Consider the following 16,493-nt stretch of genomic DNA (forward strand, 5'->3'; position numbering starts at 1 on the left):
TATATACATGACCCAATCAATGTATATGCTTTTAGGCATATTTAAAAATTGTAATTATGCTCAGTGTGAAAATGAAATACATAAAATCATTTCAATTACTAAATATACAGAATTCTAAAGTATTAAGAACTTACATATCATCATTACCTGTGTGTGATAAAATTATAAACAGATGGAAATCAGAGACCTCTTATGTAATCTGAAAAATTTAGCCTTTCTATTCAATGCCAAGTACTTTGATTTCTTTTTTTTTTAATTGTAAAAATACTGTAGAGAGGGGTTACAATTACATGGGCAAGATAATGAGTACATTTCTTATCAAGCATTGTTGCCTCCTCTTTTGTTTCCCCTTCCCATCCCTTCCCAACCCCCCCCCATTCCTCCCACCCCTTATCCCCCGGCCAAAGTTGTAAAGTTCGTTTTTCGACATAACGACTTGTACATCTCATTGTTTGTTGCAATGGGTCCACCTGAATCCCTAGTTAAACGATTTGTTTTTGCCCTTCCCCTCCACAAATTATACCAACATCAAATACAGTGAAAACAGGGGTTATACCATGGGGAAGGACATACAAACAAAGAAATCATCTTATAAATATGTTAGAAACAATCGCATGAAAGAAAAAAAATATGAGTCCTTATCTTGGGGTTCATTTCATCTAACATCAACTTATCTGACCTGTTCTGCTTGTTTCAGGCATGTACTAGTTATTGCAAATAAGGGAAACCATGGGACCTATGTCTCTTTGGGCCTGGCTTACTTCACTTAATATAATTTTTTCCAAGTCTTTCAAAATGTGGTATATATACACAATGGAATTCTATGTCTCCATCAGAAAGAATGACATTGCCCCATTTGTTAGGAAATGACTTCTTGATTAATACCAAGAATACACTTAGTTTGTTTTTGCCATCACTTCTTGCTTGAAGGTTCAGATTTTTGCTTCACGTTTACAGAACAGAGCCAGAACTCAGTGAGGACCTGTTTCTTCAGTGTGTTCACCCAAATCCACATTCCACTGTGGTTGTTCTTGGCACCTGTCCATATCCTCCTTCTCTAGCGCAAGTGCTTAGCCTGCTCTATCCTCTACTTACGGCACAGTTGACTGCCCTCTATGTAAGACCAAGTCATTTGAGATCAGCCATTCAGAAAAATATCAGTGGTTCAGTCTTGGGCAATAGGTTCAGTAAATAGTCAAGTGCTTATTATGTGCCAGTTTCTTCCAAAGAGGTTATCACAACAAATCCTGAGGTAGGTACTCTGACTTTTGCAACTCAGAAAGGCTCAATGACTTCCTCAGGGTCAATGGAACTTTATTGCTGGGATTCAGTCCAAGACTTTGAGGTCAGTGTGGCTAGAGAAGTAATTGTGTGTGTGTGTGTGTGTGTGTGTGTGTGTGTGTGTGTATGTGCGTGTGCATGCATGCACGTGCACACATGAGCGCGCTAAGGCTTGAACTCAGAGCCTGAGTACTGTCCCTAAGCTTTTTGTGCACAAGGCTAGTGCTTTACCTCTTGAACTACAGATTCACTTCTGACTTTTAGTGGTTAACTTGTGATAGAAAATTTCATGGACTTTCCCACCCATGTTGACTGAACCACAAGCCTCAGATTTCAGCCTCGTCAGTAGTTACACATGAACCAACAGTGCCCAGCTGAGAAGCTTTTATTAATGTATTCTGCATTTCCAAACAAAGAAATGAGAAAGAATCAGCAAAGGTCATTGAGATAGGGTGGTCAGTGGAGTGACGGTAGAACCATGTGGGGAATTCTTTCAAGATGGGAAGATTTGTCCCCTCAGTAGTGCTGACACTCCCATCCACAAACTGAGATGTGAGCAGTGGATTTAGTAGTACAAGGCCACTGAAGATGGACAAGAGCTCTGTGCTTGCAGATTCAGGAGCAAAGTTTGATTCAAAAGAGGTTGAGGGAGAAGTATGGAAGAAGAGAAAATAGTGGAAGCACACAGAGAGAACACACAAGATTTGGTAATAAATGATGAAAAATGTGGAGCCAGTTGAAGAGAAATGTGGATTGTGCATTATCCAGAGTTACATTAACACTGGATAAAAGTATTAAAAATCCCTTCACTCCTCTGTAGCAAGAATTTGATAGCTAGAGTCTATGAGAGAGATCCTGAAGTTCTACATCAAGCCATTGTAAGTAAAAAGAAACAAAATTTTTTTTAATGTAAATATGGGTTTGTTTCTAGGGAGTAAATCCAGAGTCTTTGCCTGGTTTGCAAACTAGGCTAATATCTAAAAATATAAAAATTACCACTAAGACATAAAAATGATATATAATGAAAATAAAGCAGTAGCAATTTAAGTATCATCCATCCCTAGAGCTATCTGACCCAGATTCCCAGGGGGATGCTATTTATATGGTTCAACATTTAAGCTGTCAAGTTCCTTTCTCCTGTTTTATTACACGCTAATCATAACGGCCTCTTAGGTTTTCCTTGATCCTGCCCAAATCTCTGTACTATGGCACTCATTATTCTTTTGTCTGGGAACTTACTGGCTTTTTATTCATAAAGTTCAGTCTCTTACTGCCTAGATCTCTTACTGCCTAGTACTTCCTAGATCTTACCTACCCTGGACCAGCAGTGCTCCACAGATCAAACTTGCCTCTTGGCTCCAGTTCACTGTCTTTCCTTCTGTTTATCTCTTTAGACAATCTTCTATGCATTCATCAATATGTTTACTGCATATTTTAGACATAGCTCTATAAAAGCAGGGATTTAGCTTTTAAAAAAATTCTGCCCTTAAATCATTGCCTGGTATGTAGCAATTATATAATAATCATTAATTATTGAATGAATCTTAAGTTGCCATCAATTATTTCTCGGATAGCAGCAATGAAGAATGCATTAAGATGCAAATATTTTTGGAAGGGCTATGAACTTGTTTCTTTTTCCTCTGTCTATTCTACTGCTCCATTTCCTCACTCCGTCTTTGTCTCATTCTTAAATTTTATCAGGAAGCATATTCAAGAGCCCCTATTCCTGAGCTGTTCTCTTAGTTGTTTGCTCTCTGGCTGTAGCTGTCACTTTGTGCCAGGCTTTGTGGCCAGTTCTCTTTACCCTGCTTCCACCTCCTGCCCTCCTCACCTCTGTACCCTCTAAATCCCTCTGCCATTCATTCATCTCAAAAGGTCACTGATGACCTCATTGCCAACCAATCTCATTTTAGAACTCAAGCCATAAACAACTATGTTTGGCCTTGCTGACTAGTTCTTTGGCTTCTCTCCCATCACTCTCATGGTTCTGCTCCAGCATTTTGAACCTCTCTCCCACACTCTCCTATAGGCTCTCATTCACAGCCTTTAATAGCAATGCAGCTTCCCCTTCCTCTTGCCCATTAAGGTCATCTCACTCTATGTGTTCCTCTTGGAGCTTTCATTTATTCTCAGAACTTCCCCTGGGAGCAGGGGGAAACAGGGGTGGAGTTGGGGGAGGGTGTAAGGGATGGGAAGGGGAAACAAAGGAGGAGGCAACAATGCTTGATAAGAAATGTACTCATTACCTTGCCCATGTAATTGTAACCCCTCTGTACAGCATTTTCACAATAAAAAAAAAAAGACCCAGAAACACAGCAAATCAAAGAAAGGTTGGACAGATGGGATTGCATGAAACTGCAGAGCTTCTGCATGGCAAAGGACATAGCAAGTAAGATCAAGAGAAGATCTTCACTAGCCATACAACGGAAAAGGGTCTCATAACTAAAATATATTTAGAACTCAAAAAATTCAATCCCCCAAGAACAAAATCCTCAAACAAACAACCTCCCCATTAATAAATGGGCTAAAGACTTAGAGACTTCTCAGAAGAGGAAATAAGAATGGCCAATAGACACATGAAGAAATGCTCAACTTACCTAGCCATAAAAGAAATGAAACTCAAAACAACATTGAGATTCCACCACACCCCAGTTAGATTGGCTATAATCAAGAAAATGTGACATAAATAAGCATATATATATATATACATATATATATATATACATATATATACACACACAATGGAATTCTATGCCTCCATCAGAAAGAATGACATCACCTTATTTGTTAGGAAATGGAAAGTCTTGGGAAAAAATTATATTAAGTGAAGTAAGCCAGGCCCAAAGAAACATGGGTCCCATAGTTTCCCTTATTTGCAATAAGGGAAAAAGTCTAGACTTTTTTAAGTCTAGGACAAACAGAAAAGGTCAAAAGCTATGTACATATGACCATACAAGATGACCTTAAGTGAAATGAACCCCATGATAGGAACACAATTTTTTCTTTCTTGCTATTGTATTTAAAATGTACTATGTGATTTTTTTTTGTTTCTTCGGTATGTTCTTTCCCCCTGGTATAACCCCTGTTTTCACTGTATTTTAAATTGGTGCCCTGCATCTTGTATATACATTTATCAAATTTGGGGAGGAGAAGGGAAATAACAAAATGCTGAAATAAGGATATAGGTTTACCCATTGTAACAATGAGATGTGCAAGACACTATGTTGAAAACGAACCTTACAACTTGCGGGGTTGGGGTGAGGGGAGTTGGGGAGGTGGGGGGGAAGGTATGGTAGGGAAAAAACGAAGAAGGAAGTAACAATGCTCCATAGGAAAAGTACTCATTACCTTACTCGTGTAAGTGTAAACCCCTCTGTACACTATTTTTACAATAAAAAATTTTTTTAAAAGGGAAATCAAATAACAACAGATGCTGGAGGGGATTTTACCAAAAGGGAACCCTACTGTATTGTTTGTGGGAGTGTAAACTTGTTCAACCACTTTGGAAAGTCAACCACTTTGGAAAGCAGTATGGAGGTTCCTCAAAAGATTCCACATAGAGCTCCCCTATGACCCAGCAATCCTACTTCTGGCCATTTACCCAAATGATCACAAACAAGGCCATACTAAAGCTACCATCACAACTACCAGCATTATTCACCATAGCTAAGATGTTGAACCAACCCATATGTCCCTCAGCAGGTGAATGGATCAAGAAACTGTGAGATATATATATATATATATATATATATATATATATATATGAATGCTATGCCTGCATCAGAAAGAATGACATGGCCCCATTTCTTAGGAAATGGAAAGTCTTGGAAAAATTATATTAAGTGAAGTAAGCCAGACTCAAAGAAACATAAGTCCCATGGTTTCCCTTATCTGCAATAACTAGTATATGTCTAGGACAAGCAGAAGAAATCAAAACCTATGTACATATGACCATATAACCTGATGCTAAGTGAAATGAATCCTAAGATAGGGACACAAGAGATTTTTACCTTTCTTGTTCTTTTTAATGTACTTATAATGCACTATGTGATTTTTTTTTGTTTATGTTCTTCCTCCATGGTATAACCCCTGTAGTCACTGTATTTGATTCCTGTGTCCTACATCTTTTATATACATTTTTCTAATTTGGGGAGGGGAAAGGAAATAACAAAATGCTGAAATAAGGATACAGGATGACCCATTGTAACAAGGAGATGTACAAGACACTATGTTGAAAATGAACTTTACAACTTTGCCGGGGGAGGGGGAGATGGAAAGGGGAGGGAGGAGTTGGGGAGGTGTGGAGGAAATAGATGTTAGGGGAAAAATAAAGGAGGGTATAAGAATGCTCAGTAGGAAATGGACTCATTACCTTGCTCAGGTAACTGTAACCCCTCTGTATAGTATCTTTACAATAAAAAATATATATTAAGAAAAAAAGAACTGCTTGGAATATATACAATTATTAACACAAGCAAGCAGAAATTCAAAAGGTTCTGGCAATTTGATTTAAGTATAATCAGACTGGGTAATTTAATAAAAGATACTAAACCTCAAAAAAAATCTGCCTGTTTTCCTTCCCTGTACAGATATGGGCTTTTATTCTCTATCTGGAAAGGTAATCTATTGTTTGTTGCATCATTTTTTAAATGGGCTTGGGGCTTGAACTCAGGGCCTGGGTGCTGTCCCTAAGTTTTTCACTCAAAGGCAGTGGTCTACCACTTTGTGCCACAGCACCACTTTTAGTTTTCTCATGATTAATTGGAAATAAGAGTCTCACTGACTTTCCTTCTGGGGCTGGCTTCAAAACATAATCCTCAGATCTCAGCCTCCTGAGTAGCTATGATTACAGTCATGCGCCACCAGCACCGGGATACCTACTCTAATCATTACCATTGCAAATTTTTGACCAAATGTGTATTGTTATCTTTTAGGTAGAAGCAGGATGATCCTTTATATTGCACTAAAGATAAATATAGGAGTTCTTCCCCAATAACAATCAAGAGTGTCATACCATTGTCATAGACAATGTCTGTCAAAATATCAGATATTGACCAAAGCCTTCCTAATAAATTTTGTTCTAATCAGCTTCCTGACACTTGATTTTCTGTAAGTCTATGATTTTATATAATGTCATATATGATTTTAACTTATATTTGATTTTAAGCTTTTCTAGATACATTTCAAAAAATATAATATTCTTCATTGAAAATTCTAAATAATCTATTAATTCTCACCAAAGTCCTTCACTTTGATCATCCATTGTTAATGTCATTCAGCAATTTCTACATACTCCAATACCATCTTTTCGGAGGTAAAGCTGTAAGCAAAGACCAGATCATTCAATATTGCAAAACATTGAACTCTTGCTTTTTCCTGAATGGGACTAAGAGGAAAACAAGGATGCTGGATACAGCAACAGCAACAGTTTCATGGCATCTTGCCTCTACTACCAACTATTTGATCTGAGGTTACTTGGGCCATTTCTTGGCTTTAGGTAAAACAGGCATGATACCATTTACCAAGAAACTCATGAAACAAGTTTGAAAAATGCTTCTATTAATTCCAGTTCACTTGAAGTGACATGACAGTTGCTTTCTTGGTAATGACAAGTGAGCATGTCCCCTTGCATAAGCATCAATGTAATCCAAACCAATTCTCTCATCAGAGTAGTCAGTGTCAGTCCCTAAAGCCATGCTAAACACATGTTGTTCTGTTTGTCTCCTAGCCGAGAGGCAAGATGTAAGTAATAAGCAAAAAATTCTGCTGTTATCTCTATCATCAATAGCACCAATGGCAGTAAGCAACATGTTAATGTCAACCACCGTGCCTTTGATGCACTATTTAAACCCTCAACTTATTTTATTTTCTTTTTGTTGGACATGGGATTTGAACTCAGGGCCTGGTGCTGTCCCTGAGCTTTTGACCTCAAGGCTAGTGCTCTACTATTTTCAGCCACAGTGTCACTTCTGGTTTCCTGGTGGTTAATTAGAGATAAGAGTCTCATGGAGTTCATTTTGATTAGCATCATTTTATATCGTCATTTGTACAAAGCTACTGAGCTATTGCTAAAACTATGCTAGATATATACTAATTATTACAAATGAGGGAAACCTGGAGTCTATGTTTCTTTGGGTCTGGCTTACCTCACTTAGTAGGATCTTTTCCAAGTCTTTCCATTTCCTTATGAATGGGGCAATGGTTTTTTGTTGTTGCTTTTATTTTTTATATCTGTTTTAATTTTAAAAATACTGTACAGAGGGGTTACAGTTACATGAGTAAGGTAATGAGTACATTTCCTATCAAGCATTGTTACCTCCTCCTTTGTTTTTCCCTTATCATCCCTTTCCTCCCTACCTCCCCACCTCTTCTCTCCCCCACAAGCTGTAAAGTTTGTTTTCAACATAGACTCTTGTACATCTCATTGTTACAATGGGTCAACCTGTATCTTTGTTTCAGCATTTTGTTATTTCCCTTTTCCTCCCCAAATTAGAAATATATATATATATATACAAGATGCTGGGCACCAGAATGAAATACAGTGAGAACAGGAGTTATACTGTGGGGGAAGACTATACAAAAGAAATAATAAAAATCACATACTATATTATAAATAACCATTTTGGAAAATAGTATGTAGGTTCCTCAAAAGATTCCACATAGAGCTCCCAGCAATCCCGCTTTTAGTCATTTACCCAAATGATCACAAACAAGGCTATACTAAAGCTACCAGCACGACTATGTTTATTTACCATAGCTAAGATATGGAACCAATCCAGATACCCACAGTAGAGGAATAGATCAAGAAAATATGGTATATATACACAATGGAATTCTATGCCTCAAGCAGAAAGAATGACATTGCCCCATTTGTTAGGAAATGGAAAGACATGGGGAAAATTATATAAAGTGAAGTAAATCAGGCCCAAAGAAACATAGGTCACATGGTTTCCCTTTTTTTTTTTTTTTGCAATAACTAGTATATGTCTAGGACAAGTAGAAAAGGTCAAAAGCTATGTACAAGTGATCATATAAGATGATGTTAAGTGAAATGAACTCCAAGATAAAGGCACAACTGTTTTTTTCTTTCTTGCTATTGTTTTTACACCATATTTATTTTTTTAATGTACTGTGTGAAGTTGTTTCTTTCTCATTCATTTTTCTCTTTGGTTTATTCCTTGTTGTCACTGGTTTTTTTTATGGTACCCTGTGTCTTGTATATAACTATATGATTTGGAGAAGGGTAGAGGAATAATGAAATGGTGAGACAAAAGACAAAGGGTGAACCAGTGTAACAGTGATACTCTCAAGACACTATGTTAGAAATGAACTTTACGACTTGGGGTAGGGGGCATTGAGGGACATGGAAAGTAGGAGAAAAATGAGGGAGAAGGTAATAATGTTTGACAAGAAATGTACTCACTTTTTTACATATGTAACTGTAACTCTTTGTATGTCACCTTTAAAACAAAATTAAAATTTTAAAAATCAAGAGTCTCCTGCCTGTGCTGCATTCGAACAGTGAACTCAGACCTCAGCCTCCTGAGTAACTAGGATTCCAGGCGTGAGCCACTCGTGCCAAGCCCTAAATTTACTTTTGCGTGGTGATGAGTAGCATCTCGGTTATCCATATGAACTTTAAGTAAGGTCTGCCTCATGGATTTGTGCTGAAAGTAATATTTTTTCTATATGTTTATGAAAAGATATCTCTTCCTTAACCTCAAAGGTTACTTTTCTTTGAGTCACTGCACAAAAGAAAATGTTACTGTGTGCTTAATGAGGTCTTCTTTGTTAACACTAAAAGAGATAAAGAATGGGAAGAAACTTTCCACTTGCTTAAGATTATGAGCTCTTCCACTGAAACTTACATTTCTCAGAGATGTATTTAATTTACCCTGCCTCAATTCATACTACCTCTTTATTTCTCAACTTACTTAAGAAAACGTTTAGTATATCTGGATATTTTTTATCCATAACTTTCCAGTTTAAAGTATGGAAATGAAAACATCTTGAACTTTGTTTTTTTAAACAGCTATAAAACTTGAAACATAATCTATATTCAGTACAATTCCTAATTTGGAGAAAATATATTTTCATTTATAAAATGTAATCTTGAGTAATCACCAGAATAACATCCCGATATGGCAAACTCCTATTGCACAGCTTGTCTGTAGGTCACTGATATTATACTGGTAAATGAACCTTTTTTGTTTTTCTGGTCATGGGGCTTGAACTCTGGGCCTGGGCACTGTCCCTCAGCTCTTCAACTCAAGGCTAGTGCCCTACTACTTGAGCCACAGTGCCACTTCTGGTTTTCTGGTGGTTTATTGGAGATAAGAGTATCACAGACTTTCCTGCCCAGGCTGGCTTTGAACCACAATCCTCAGATCTCAGCCTCCTGAGTAGCTAGGATTACAGGCATGAGCCACCAGCACCCAGCTGATAAATATAACTTTTATTGAAAAACAATTTAGAAGAAGGACTGACCTATGGCAAAGATCATAGGTTAAATGGTAAGATGAATCTTTTTTTTAATTTTCATTTTTATTTTTTGGGAACATACTGTACAGAGGGGTTACAATTACATGGGCAAGATAATGAGTACATTTCACAGTCTGCAAAGTTGGAAATTCTATATTGCCAGAAGGAGTTTTCAAAATAAAACGCTAGTTTTGAGGTCATTTTTTAATGCAATAGTTCTACTTGCTTCCAATCTAATAATATCAAAGTTAAATGTTAATTCTTTGGAAAGTTTATTTAAAAATTCACCACCATACATGCTTGATTCCTTGATTCCTGCTCTCATTGTTTCTATTAGAAGTTTCACAGAGAAGACAAGTGGAATGAATACTCAAGAAGAAAACTAAAAGGCTTCCCCCACCACCTCCTTTTTTTTTCTCCACTGTTATACTAAGCTAAGGGACCTTGTGTCTTAACACTCACTTCACAAAATACTTCTAATAAGGTAGCCAAAAATGGAAAGTGTGGAATTAGAAACAAAATAGAAGAAAAAAAGTAAAAAAGAAGCTAGCCCTTAATGAGATCTATCGTCTATCTTCAGGTTTTGAAGTAGGAGGAAAGTAGTTAAGGAAGAGCTTTCCCTGAAAATTGTATGATGATGTTGCATATAATTTAAAAAAAAACTAAAATATCAGGTAAAATAAGTAGTTTTTTAGAGCTCTGAGGTTAAAAGAAAAGGAAATTAACTGATACATAGTTGCTGAAACTAATTTAATGATGATGAATATTTTGACATGTCAAATGGGTTAATTGTAGAAAAAAAATTCTTTACTTCTACTTTAGAAGCCTCTTAGAATAAGATAAAAATATTCTTTCCTTATGGCAGACTCAGCACATGGTTGAAAGCAGACATCCATTAGGGAGAATACAACAAGCATGGTCACAGCCTTCACTCTTTCTTAAGAAACACAGAGAATGACGTTTCAAAGGGACATTTTTGGAAGATGAAGTTCAGCTTTATTGATACTCTAAGGCACTGTTTTTAACTTAACAGTGAATAAATGAAAAGTGACCAAGCCTCAAAATATGACCATTCACTGTCAATCAGAGCAGTCTTATCCTAGCATCTGGCCTACGTCATTAAATTCAGGAATTATTTATGAATATACGTACACTATGTAAGGAACTCATACCCCAATTTTACATAGTCTAATTCAAATTCTAAGCATGGATTTTAGTACTTACTTACATAGATGGGGTTTATATACAGATTCAACATTACACAAGATAGAGGTCTATTGATTTTGGACAGTGCATCTTCTTCTCCCGCCTATTAACTCTGTAATGCTGTGGTGGTGATTCCTTATAGTTGTATCAGGGTTACTAGTTGTAGAAACATGGGGAAGTCAAATGGGATAGTAAATTCACAGAATTACCATTTGCAATTTAACAATTTCCCATTTAACAATTTCTGGGATCCAGATTTTTACCTTAAGTCACCGTTTCCTCCTAGATGCTTCCAAAGCAGAATTTTTGTTTATGCTAGAGACTGGATATTGCTTTTGTTTGCATGCTCAGGCTTTATTATTTTGGGGGGGAGGGGGTTGTAGGGCTCAAACTCAGGGCCTGGGTGTTGTCCTTGAGCTCTTCTGTTCAAGGCTCTACCACTTTGAGCCACAGTGACACTTTTGGTTTGCAAGTGGTTAATTGGAGATAAGTATCACAGAGATTTTTCTGCCTGGGATGACTTGGAATCATGATCCTCACATGTCAGCTTCCTGAGTAGCTATGATTACAGGTGTGAGCCCCCAGTGCCTGGCCATACTCAGGCATTTTTAAGATGGTACAAAACATGTAAGGCACTCAACTGTCCATCAATAATAAAGCCTTACTATTTTATACATCTTCCATTCTCACCAAACACTGGGAGAAATTTGGACAAAAATCTATTCATTTCAATAAAGAGAGAGCCAAATTTCATAGGATTAAGGTTCTACTGAAGTCACAGAGCTAAGAAGAAACTAATCTGCCTTAAGAAATCATATACTATGGAATATTATTTGTCAACCACAAAAAATAAGCCAAATGAGGACAAGAACCTGCCAGAGGCAAGGAAGTAGGAGTGGAAGAGGAAAAAGCAATACTCATTGCTTAATCACTCAAAAGTTCTGTGTGAATGAATCTTTGTCCACTTAGAGTGCACAAAATTCAGGTACAGTGTCACTGCCTGTAAGGTCACAGTCAGTTCACATATAGTCACAGCCCAAGGTTGTTCTGTTTTGGCCTGATGGTGGGAACTGATTATTAAGCACGCAGCTCAAACTCCTGACTTGTTACTATAAACCAAAGTGAATAATAATTATCCTCCCTGGCTAATATCATTAATTAAATAAATTATTTGTCTATTTATTTAAATCATAATCCCTCTCACTTCCACTTCTTTCTTTTCACTTCTTTATCCATTTCAAACCACACACTATCACTTTCTTTCTCCTTTGGAACTCAAAGTGGTTTGGAATACCACATAGCCACTGAACAATTCATGCTCATGATATTAATTCTGCCTTTAAGGGTTCACAGTGTGTTTTGAATTGTAAAGCAGATCTCAACCTCAAGGTCAAAGATGACACTATTTGAATTTCAGGCTTCTGTAATACTTATTAAAATGCTAGACACATTGAAGACACCTGGTTGATTTCTGAGCAAGTGATTATATTATGAGTGAATGGAAAAATAATAAGAGAATCAAAAATACTCAATACCTAGCACATATCTGATCCTGAATGGATTCAATATTTGTTAAATGAATGAATGAATCAGCTGAGATTCTGAACAATTAAAAAGAGTCTAGGGGTAAGAAGTTCAACAAGAAATGTACTCACTACCTTCTGTATATAACTATAATACCTCTGTATATCACCTTGACAATAAAATTAAATTTAAACAACAGGGTGTCTGATAGAGATGTGAGATGAAAAAGAGGGAGAGTAAGATATAGATGCTCTTTTATATATATATTTGAACCTAGCATTTTGTTTTAAAATATGAAATATAAGCATAACAATAGAAAAGGTTCTTTATGTACTTAAATTTTCCTCTTTAGGATAGCAGTTAGTAAAGGTATAACTGTCAATATGACAAATGCTCTTCATTGCTTCGGCTATTTGTCAATGGGGACTGGGTAATTGAGATTAATATTGCTTCTGAAAACAATTTTAAAGTTAAACAAAATATCTTAAAACCTTCTTAAATCAGCATAATGTAACAGAATCATGAAAATACTATAGAATAGGAATATTGGAGCTGATAGGAATTCAGGAAGAGATGCTTATATTTACAAATTACATTTTTATTACTGAGGTGCTTGCTTGTATGAGATAGCTGTGAACATGCACTTTACATGGACATGGAAGGAAATGTTTGAACCTAGGGTCTTCTTAATGAGTTACTTGGTCCCTTTGTGTGCTGGGGACCTGTTAAATCACCACTACCCCTCACCAGGTTTGTGCTGGGATTCTGAAGACACCTGTTCTGTAAGTGCTGACTAAACTGTACCCAGCTCTGAGGTATCCGAACCCAGATAGTCTCAAACGATGAACTTGGTTAAGGCAATTACCAAAGATTGAGAGGCTTAGAAAATGCCTTTTGGCGGAAGATAAAGTAACCCTGTGTCTCAAATTATTCTTGAAAAAAAAATTGAAAATTCAATTTTCAACCAACAAATTAATATACAGAGGCAAGCTTTCTATGAGCAAAACCTAGTAAAATAAACAACAGAAAAGGAGCCACAGAGACTCCACATACTACAAAATAGTCATATCTGTAATCCTAGCTACTCAAGAGGCTGAGATCTGAGGATCACAGTGAGAAACCAGCCCAGGCATCAAAGTCCACCGGACTACCACCCACAACTGGCAGAGATGAGACACCACGGGGCCCTATGCCTGGGGCCTCTCAGGCTCAGCCAACCTCTGTGGACACAGCAGCTCTTCCAGGACCAGCAGGACAGCCCAGGCTGGAGTCCATCACAGGGCGTGTGGCCCCAGCAGCCCCCCCCAGACACACACATGACCTAATTACCTGAGACCAAGTTGAAAATAAAGTTGAAAATAGCATCAAGAAAATGGAAACATAGAGAAACAATAAATATCTGAGGATATAGAAATGGTAATTACCTTGATTTGATCATTACATATTACATCGACATATCAAAATACCGTATTACTCTATAAATATGCATACTTTGCTAATATTTGCTAAAATTACTAAAAATAACAAAGAAAATATTGTGAATATTCATGTAAAAAGGGTTGGAAATTATAAAATGCAACAGAAGAGTTAAAATATTTGACAAAATATACGTATAATTAAGAATGAAAAGATACTACCAAAAATAAATAAACCAGAAGTTATATGAAAGAACTTTTGAAATGAAATTGAGAAAGATAAAAAGACACAGAAAGACAGAGAGCCTGTGGAATGGATATCTATCATGACCAACATTCCTGAAGGAAAAGAGGCAATGAGGTAGAGATGATACTTCAGAAAATTGTGGCTGTGACCTAGAAGATTGCAGAATATCATAATAGGAAATAAATGGATAAAAAGAAGTGAATGTCATTAAAATAGAAATAATAACTTCTTATGTAGGCTAATGCCTATAATACTAACTACTAAGAAGACTGAGATCTGAGGATTGTGGTACAAAGCCACCCCAGGTAGGGAAGTCTATGTGACTCTTATCTCCAATAAACTACTTGGAAAGAGCCAAAAGTGATGCTTTGGTTCAAGCCTAGCCTTGAGCAAAAGGAGCTCAGGGACAGCACCTAAGCCCAGAATTCACCTAGGCCCCAGGACTGATGCGCACGCACATCACACACACACACAATTTAAAAGGTAATACATTGAGTTAAATATATTTAATTTCTTGAATTTCTAAGAATAAAGATATGAGCACCACTGAATGTTATATTTTTGATAAGTCAAAGATAATTTTTTATAATTAATAGCAGAAATGACTGGAAGATAACTATATATATATATGTATATATATATATATATATCACAGAGGGAAAGGATAGTAGGAGAACAACAAGGGAAGGGTAACAATGCTTGATAAGAAATGTACTCATTGCCTTACTCATGTAACTGTAACCCCTCTGTACAGCGTCTTTACAATAAAATAAAAAATTTTAAAAATCGGTTTAAAAGACACAAAGCGCTGTTTTTCTATTGTTGGTGTTGTTTGGGTTGTGTTTGTTTTGCTTCTGTTATGGGGCTTGACCTCAGCTTCCTGCTAGACTTGATTCACTTCATATAATTTGCTAATTCATTTGACATAGTGTCTTGTGGACCTTCTGCCCAGGCTGCTGGCTTCAAATTTCTATCCTTCAAGTTTCAGCCTCCTTAAGATTACAAGCATGGGTCACAGGTGTCTAGCCTTGAATTACTTTGTGTGTGTGTGTGTGTGTGTGTGTGTGTGTGTGTGTGTGGTAGGAGTGAATTAGTAGCCTATATAGATAGCCACAGAGATCATAAAATATCAGAAAGTGGATTTGAGTCCCTCCACCTAAGAATTAATGATATTCATTCGAGCCTCAGGTAGAAATAAATTGTAAGACTGAAGGGTTAAAGTACTTGAGGCAGTGACCATTTGTTGCTTGTTTCGGCTAGAAGAGCAACACGTGGTGGTACACCTGGTTGTGAGCCTTTATAAGCCCTGCGAATCTTTAGCTCAGGGCTCTCCTCCTAGGCTCCGCTGTGTGGGAGTGTAGGAGGAGGCCGAGCTGCAGCCCATCTAAATAAAACCTTAAAACAGCTGTAAAAAATAATCGGTTTAGAAGAAGAAACAAAAAGTCAACAGGGAAGAGGAAAACAAGCAAGTTTTATTATAGCTTATTTAAGCCAACATACATTAATATTTATATTAAAATCCACAGATAAGGTAGAGTAATTCTTAAATATATATTTTACTTATGTAAAGTGAAGAATTAAAATAAAATTAGGTACAAACAACTGATATCACCATAGTAATATTGGACAAAATAAATGTTAAATCTTAAAATGAAGCATATCGTTAGATATGAAGTACATTGCATAAATATAGAAAAATCTCTTCAATAAAATTATTTAGATGTGCGTGCATAATAGCATCACATGTAGTATACATGTATTTAATATGTATAATATACATATAAAACATATACATATAACAATATGCTAGAACTATGAGTAGAAATAAACAAATCCAAAACAATAGTGGGATATTTTAACAATCCTCTTTAGTCGTTGAGAAAAATCAAGAATATAAAAGGTAAGTACAAAGGAGATTTGAACAAATTCATTGGCAGGACCTACACACTGGGCCCAACTGCTTCCAACACCTGACAGAACAAGTAAGAAGAGCAAATATTCTAGATGATAAAAAAGAGACACAAACTTACAAAATACTAGATCATGAAGCAAATTTCAAAAAGTTCCAAATACTTGAAAAACTAGGATGTTTTTGTTTACAAGGCAATGATGCCAGAAATCAGTAAGAAAGATACAACTGTTGAAGTGTTTCTCTAATACAGATGTCAAAATCATCGTGGCTAAGTTGTATAGAAAGTACCAGACAATAGCTAAGTAATGGGACCAAACAAAGTGCCCAACAACAGAAATATGGATAAAGAAGACCTAAATGACATACATACTTATGGTCATGCACATATATGTATTTCTATGTATAAATATGTAAATGTGTGTATATA

General features: G+C 36.5%; 1 protein-coding gene across 1 annotated transcript in view; it reads right to left on the reverse strand.

The window, feature by feature from the left end:
* Positions 1-16,493, reverse strand: part of Pde1a (phosphodiesterase 1A, calmodulin-dependent) — a 223,373-nt gene that overhangs the window by 123,551 nt on the left and 83,329 nt on the right. The gene's annotated exons all lie outside the window — the stretch shown is intronic.

Source organism: Dipodomys ordii, unplaced genomic scaffold, assembly GCF_000151885.1.
Source record: "Dipodomys ordii isolate 6190 unplaced genomic scaffold, Dord_2.0 Scaffold5, whole genome shotgun sequence".
In the NCBI taxonomy this organism is placed as follows: domain Eukaryota; kingdom Metazoa; phylum Chordata; class Mammalia; order Rodentia; family Heteromyidae; genus Dipodomys; species Dipodomys ordii.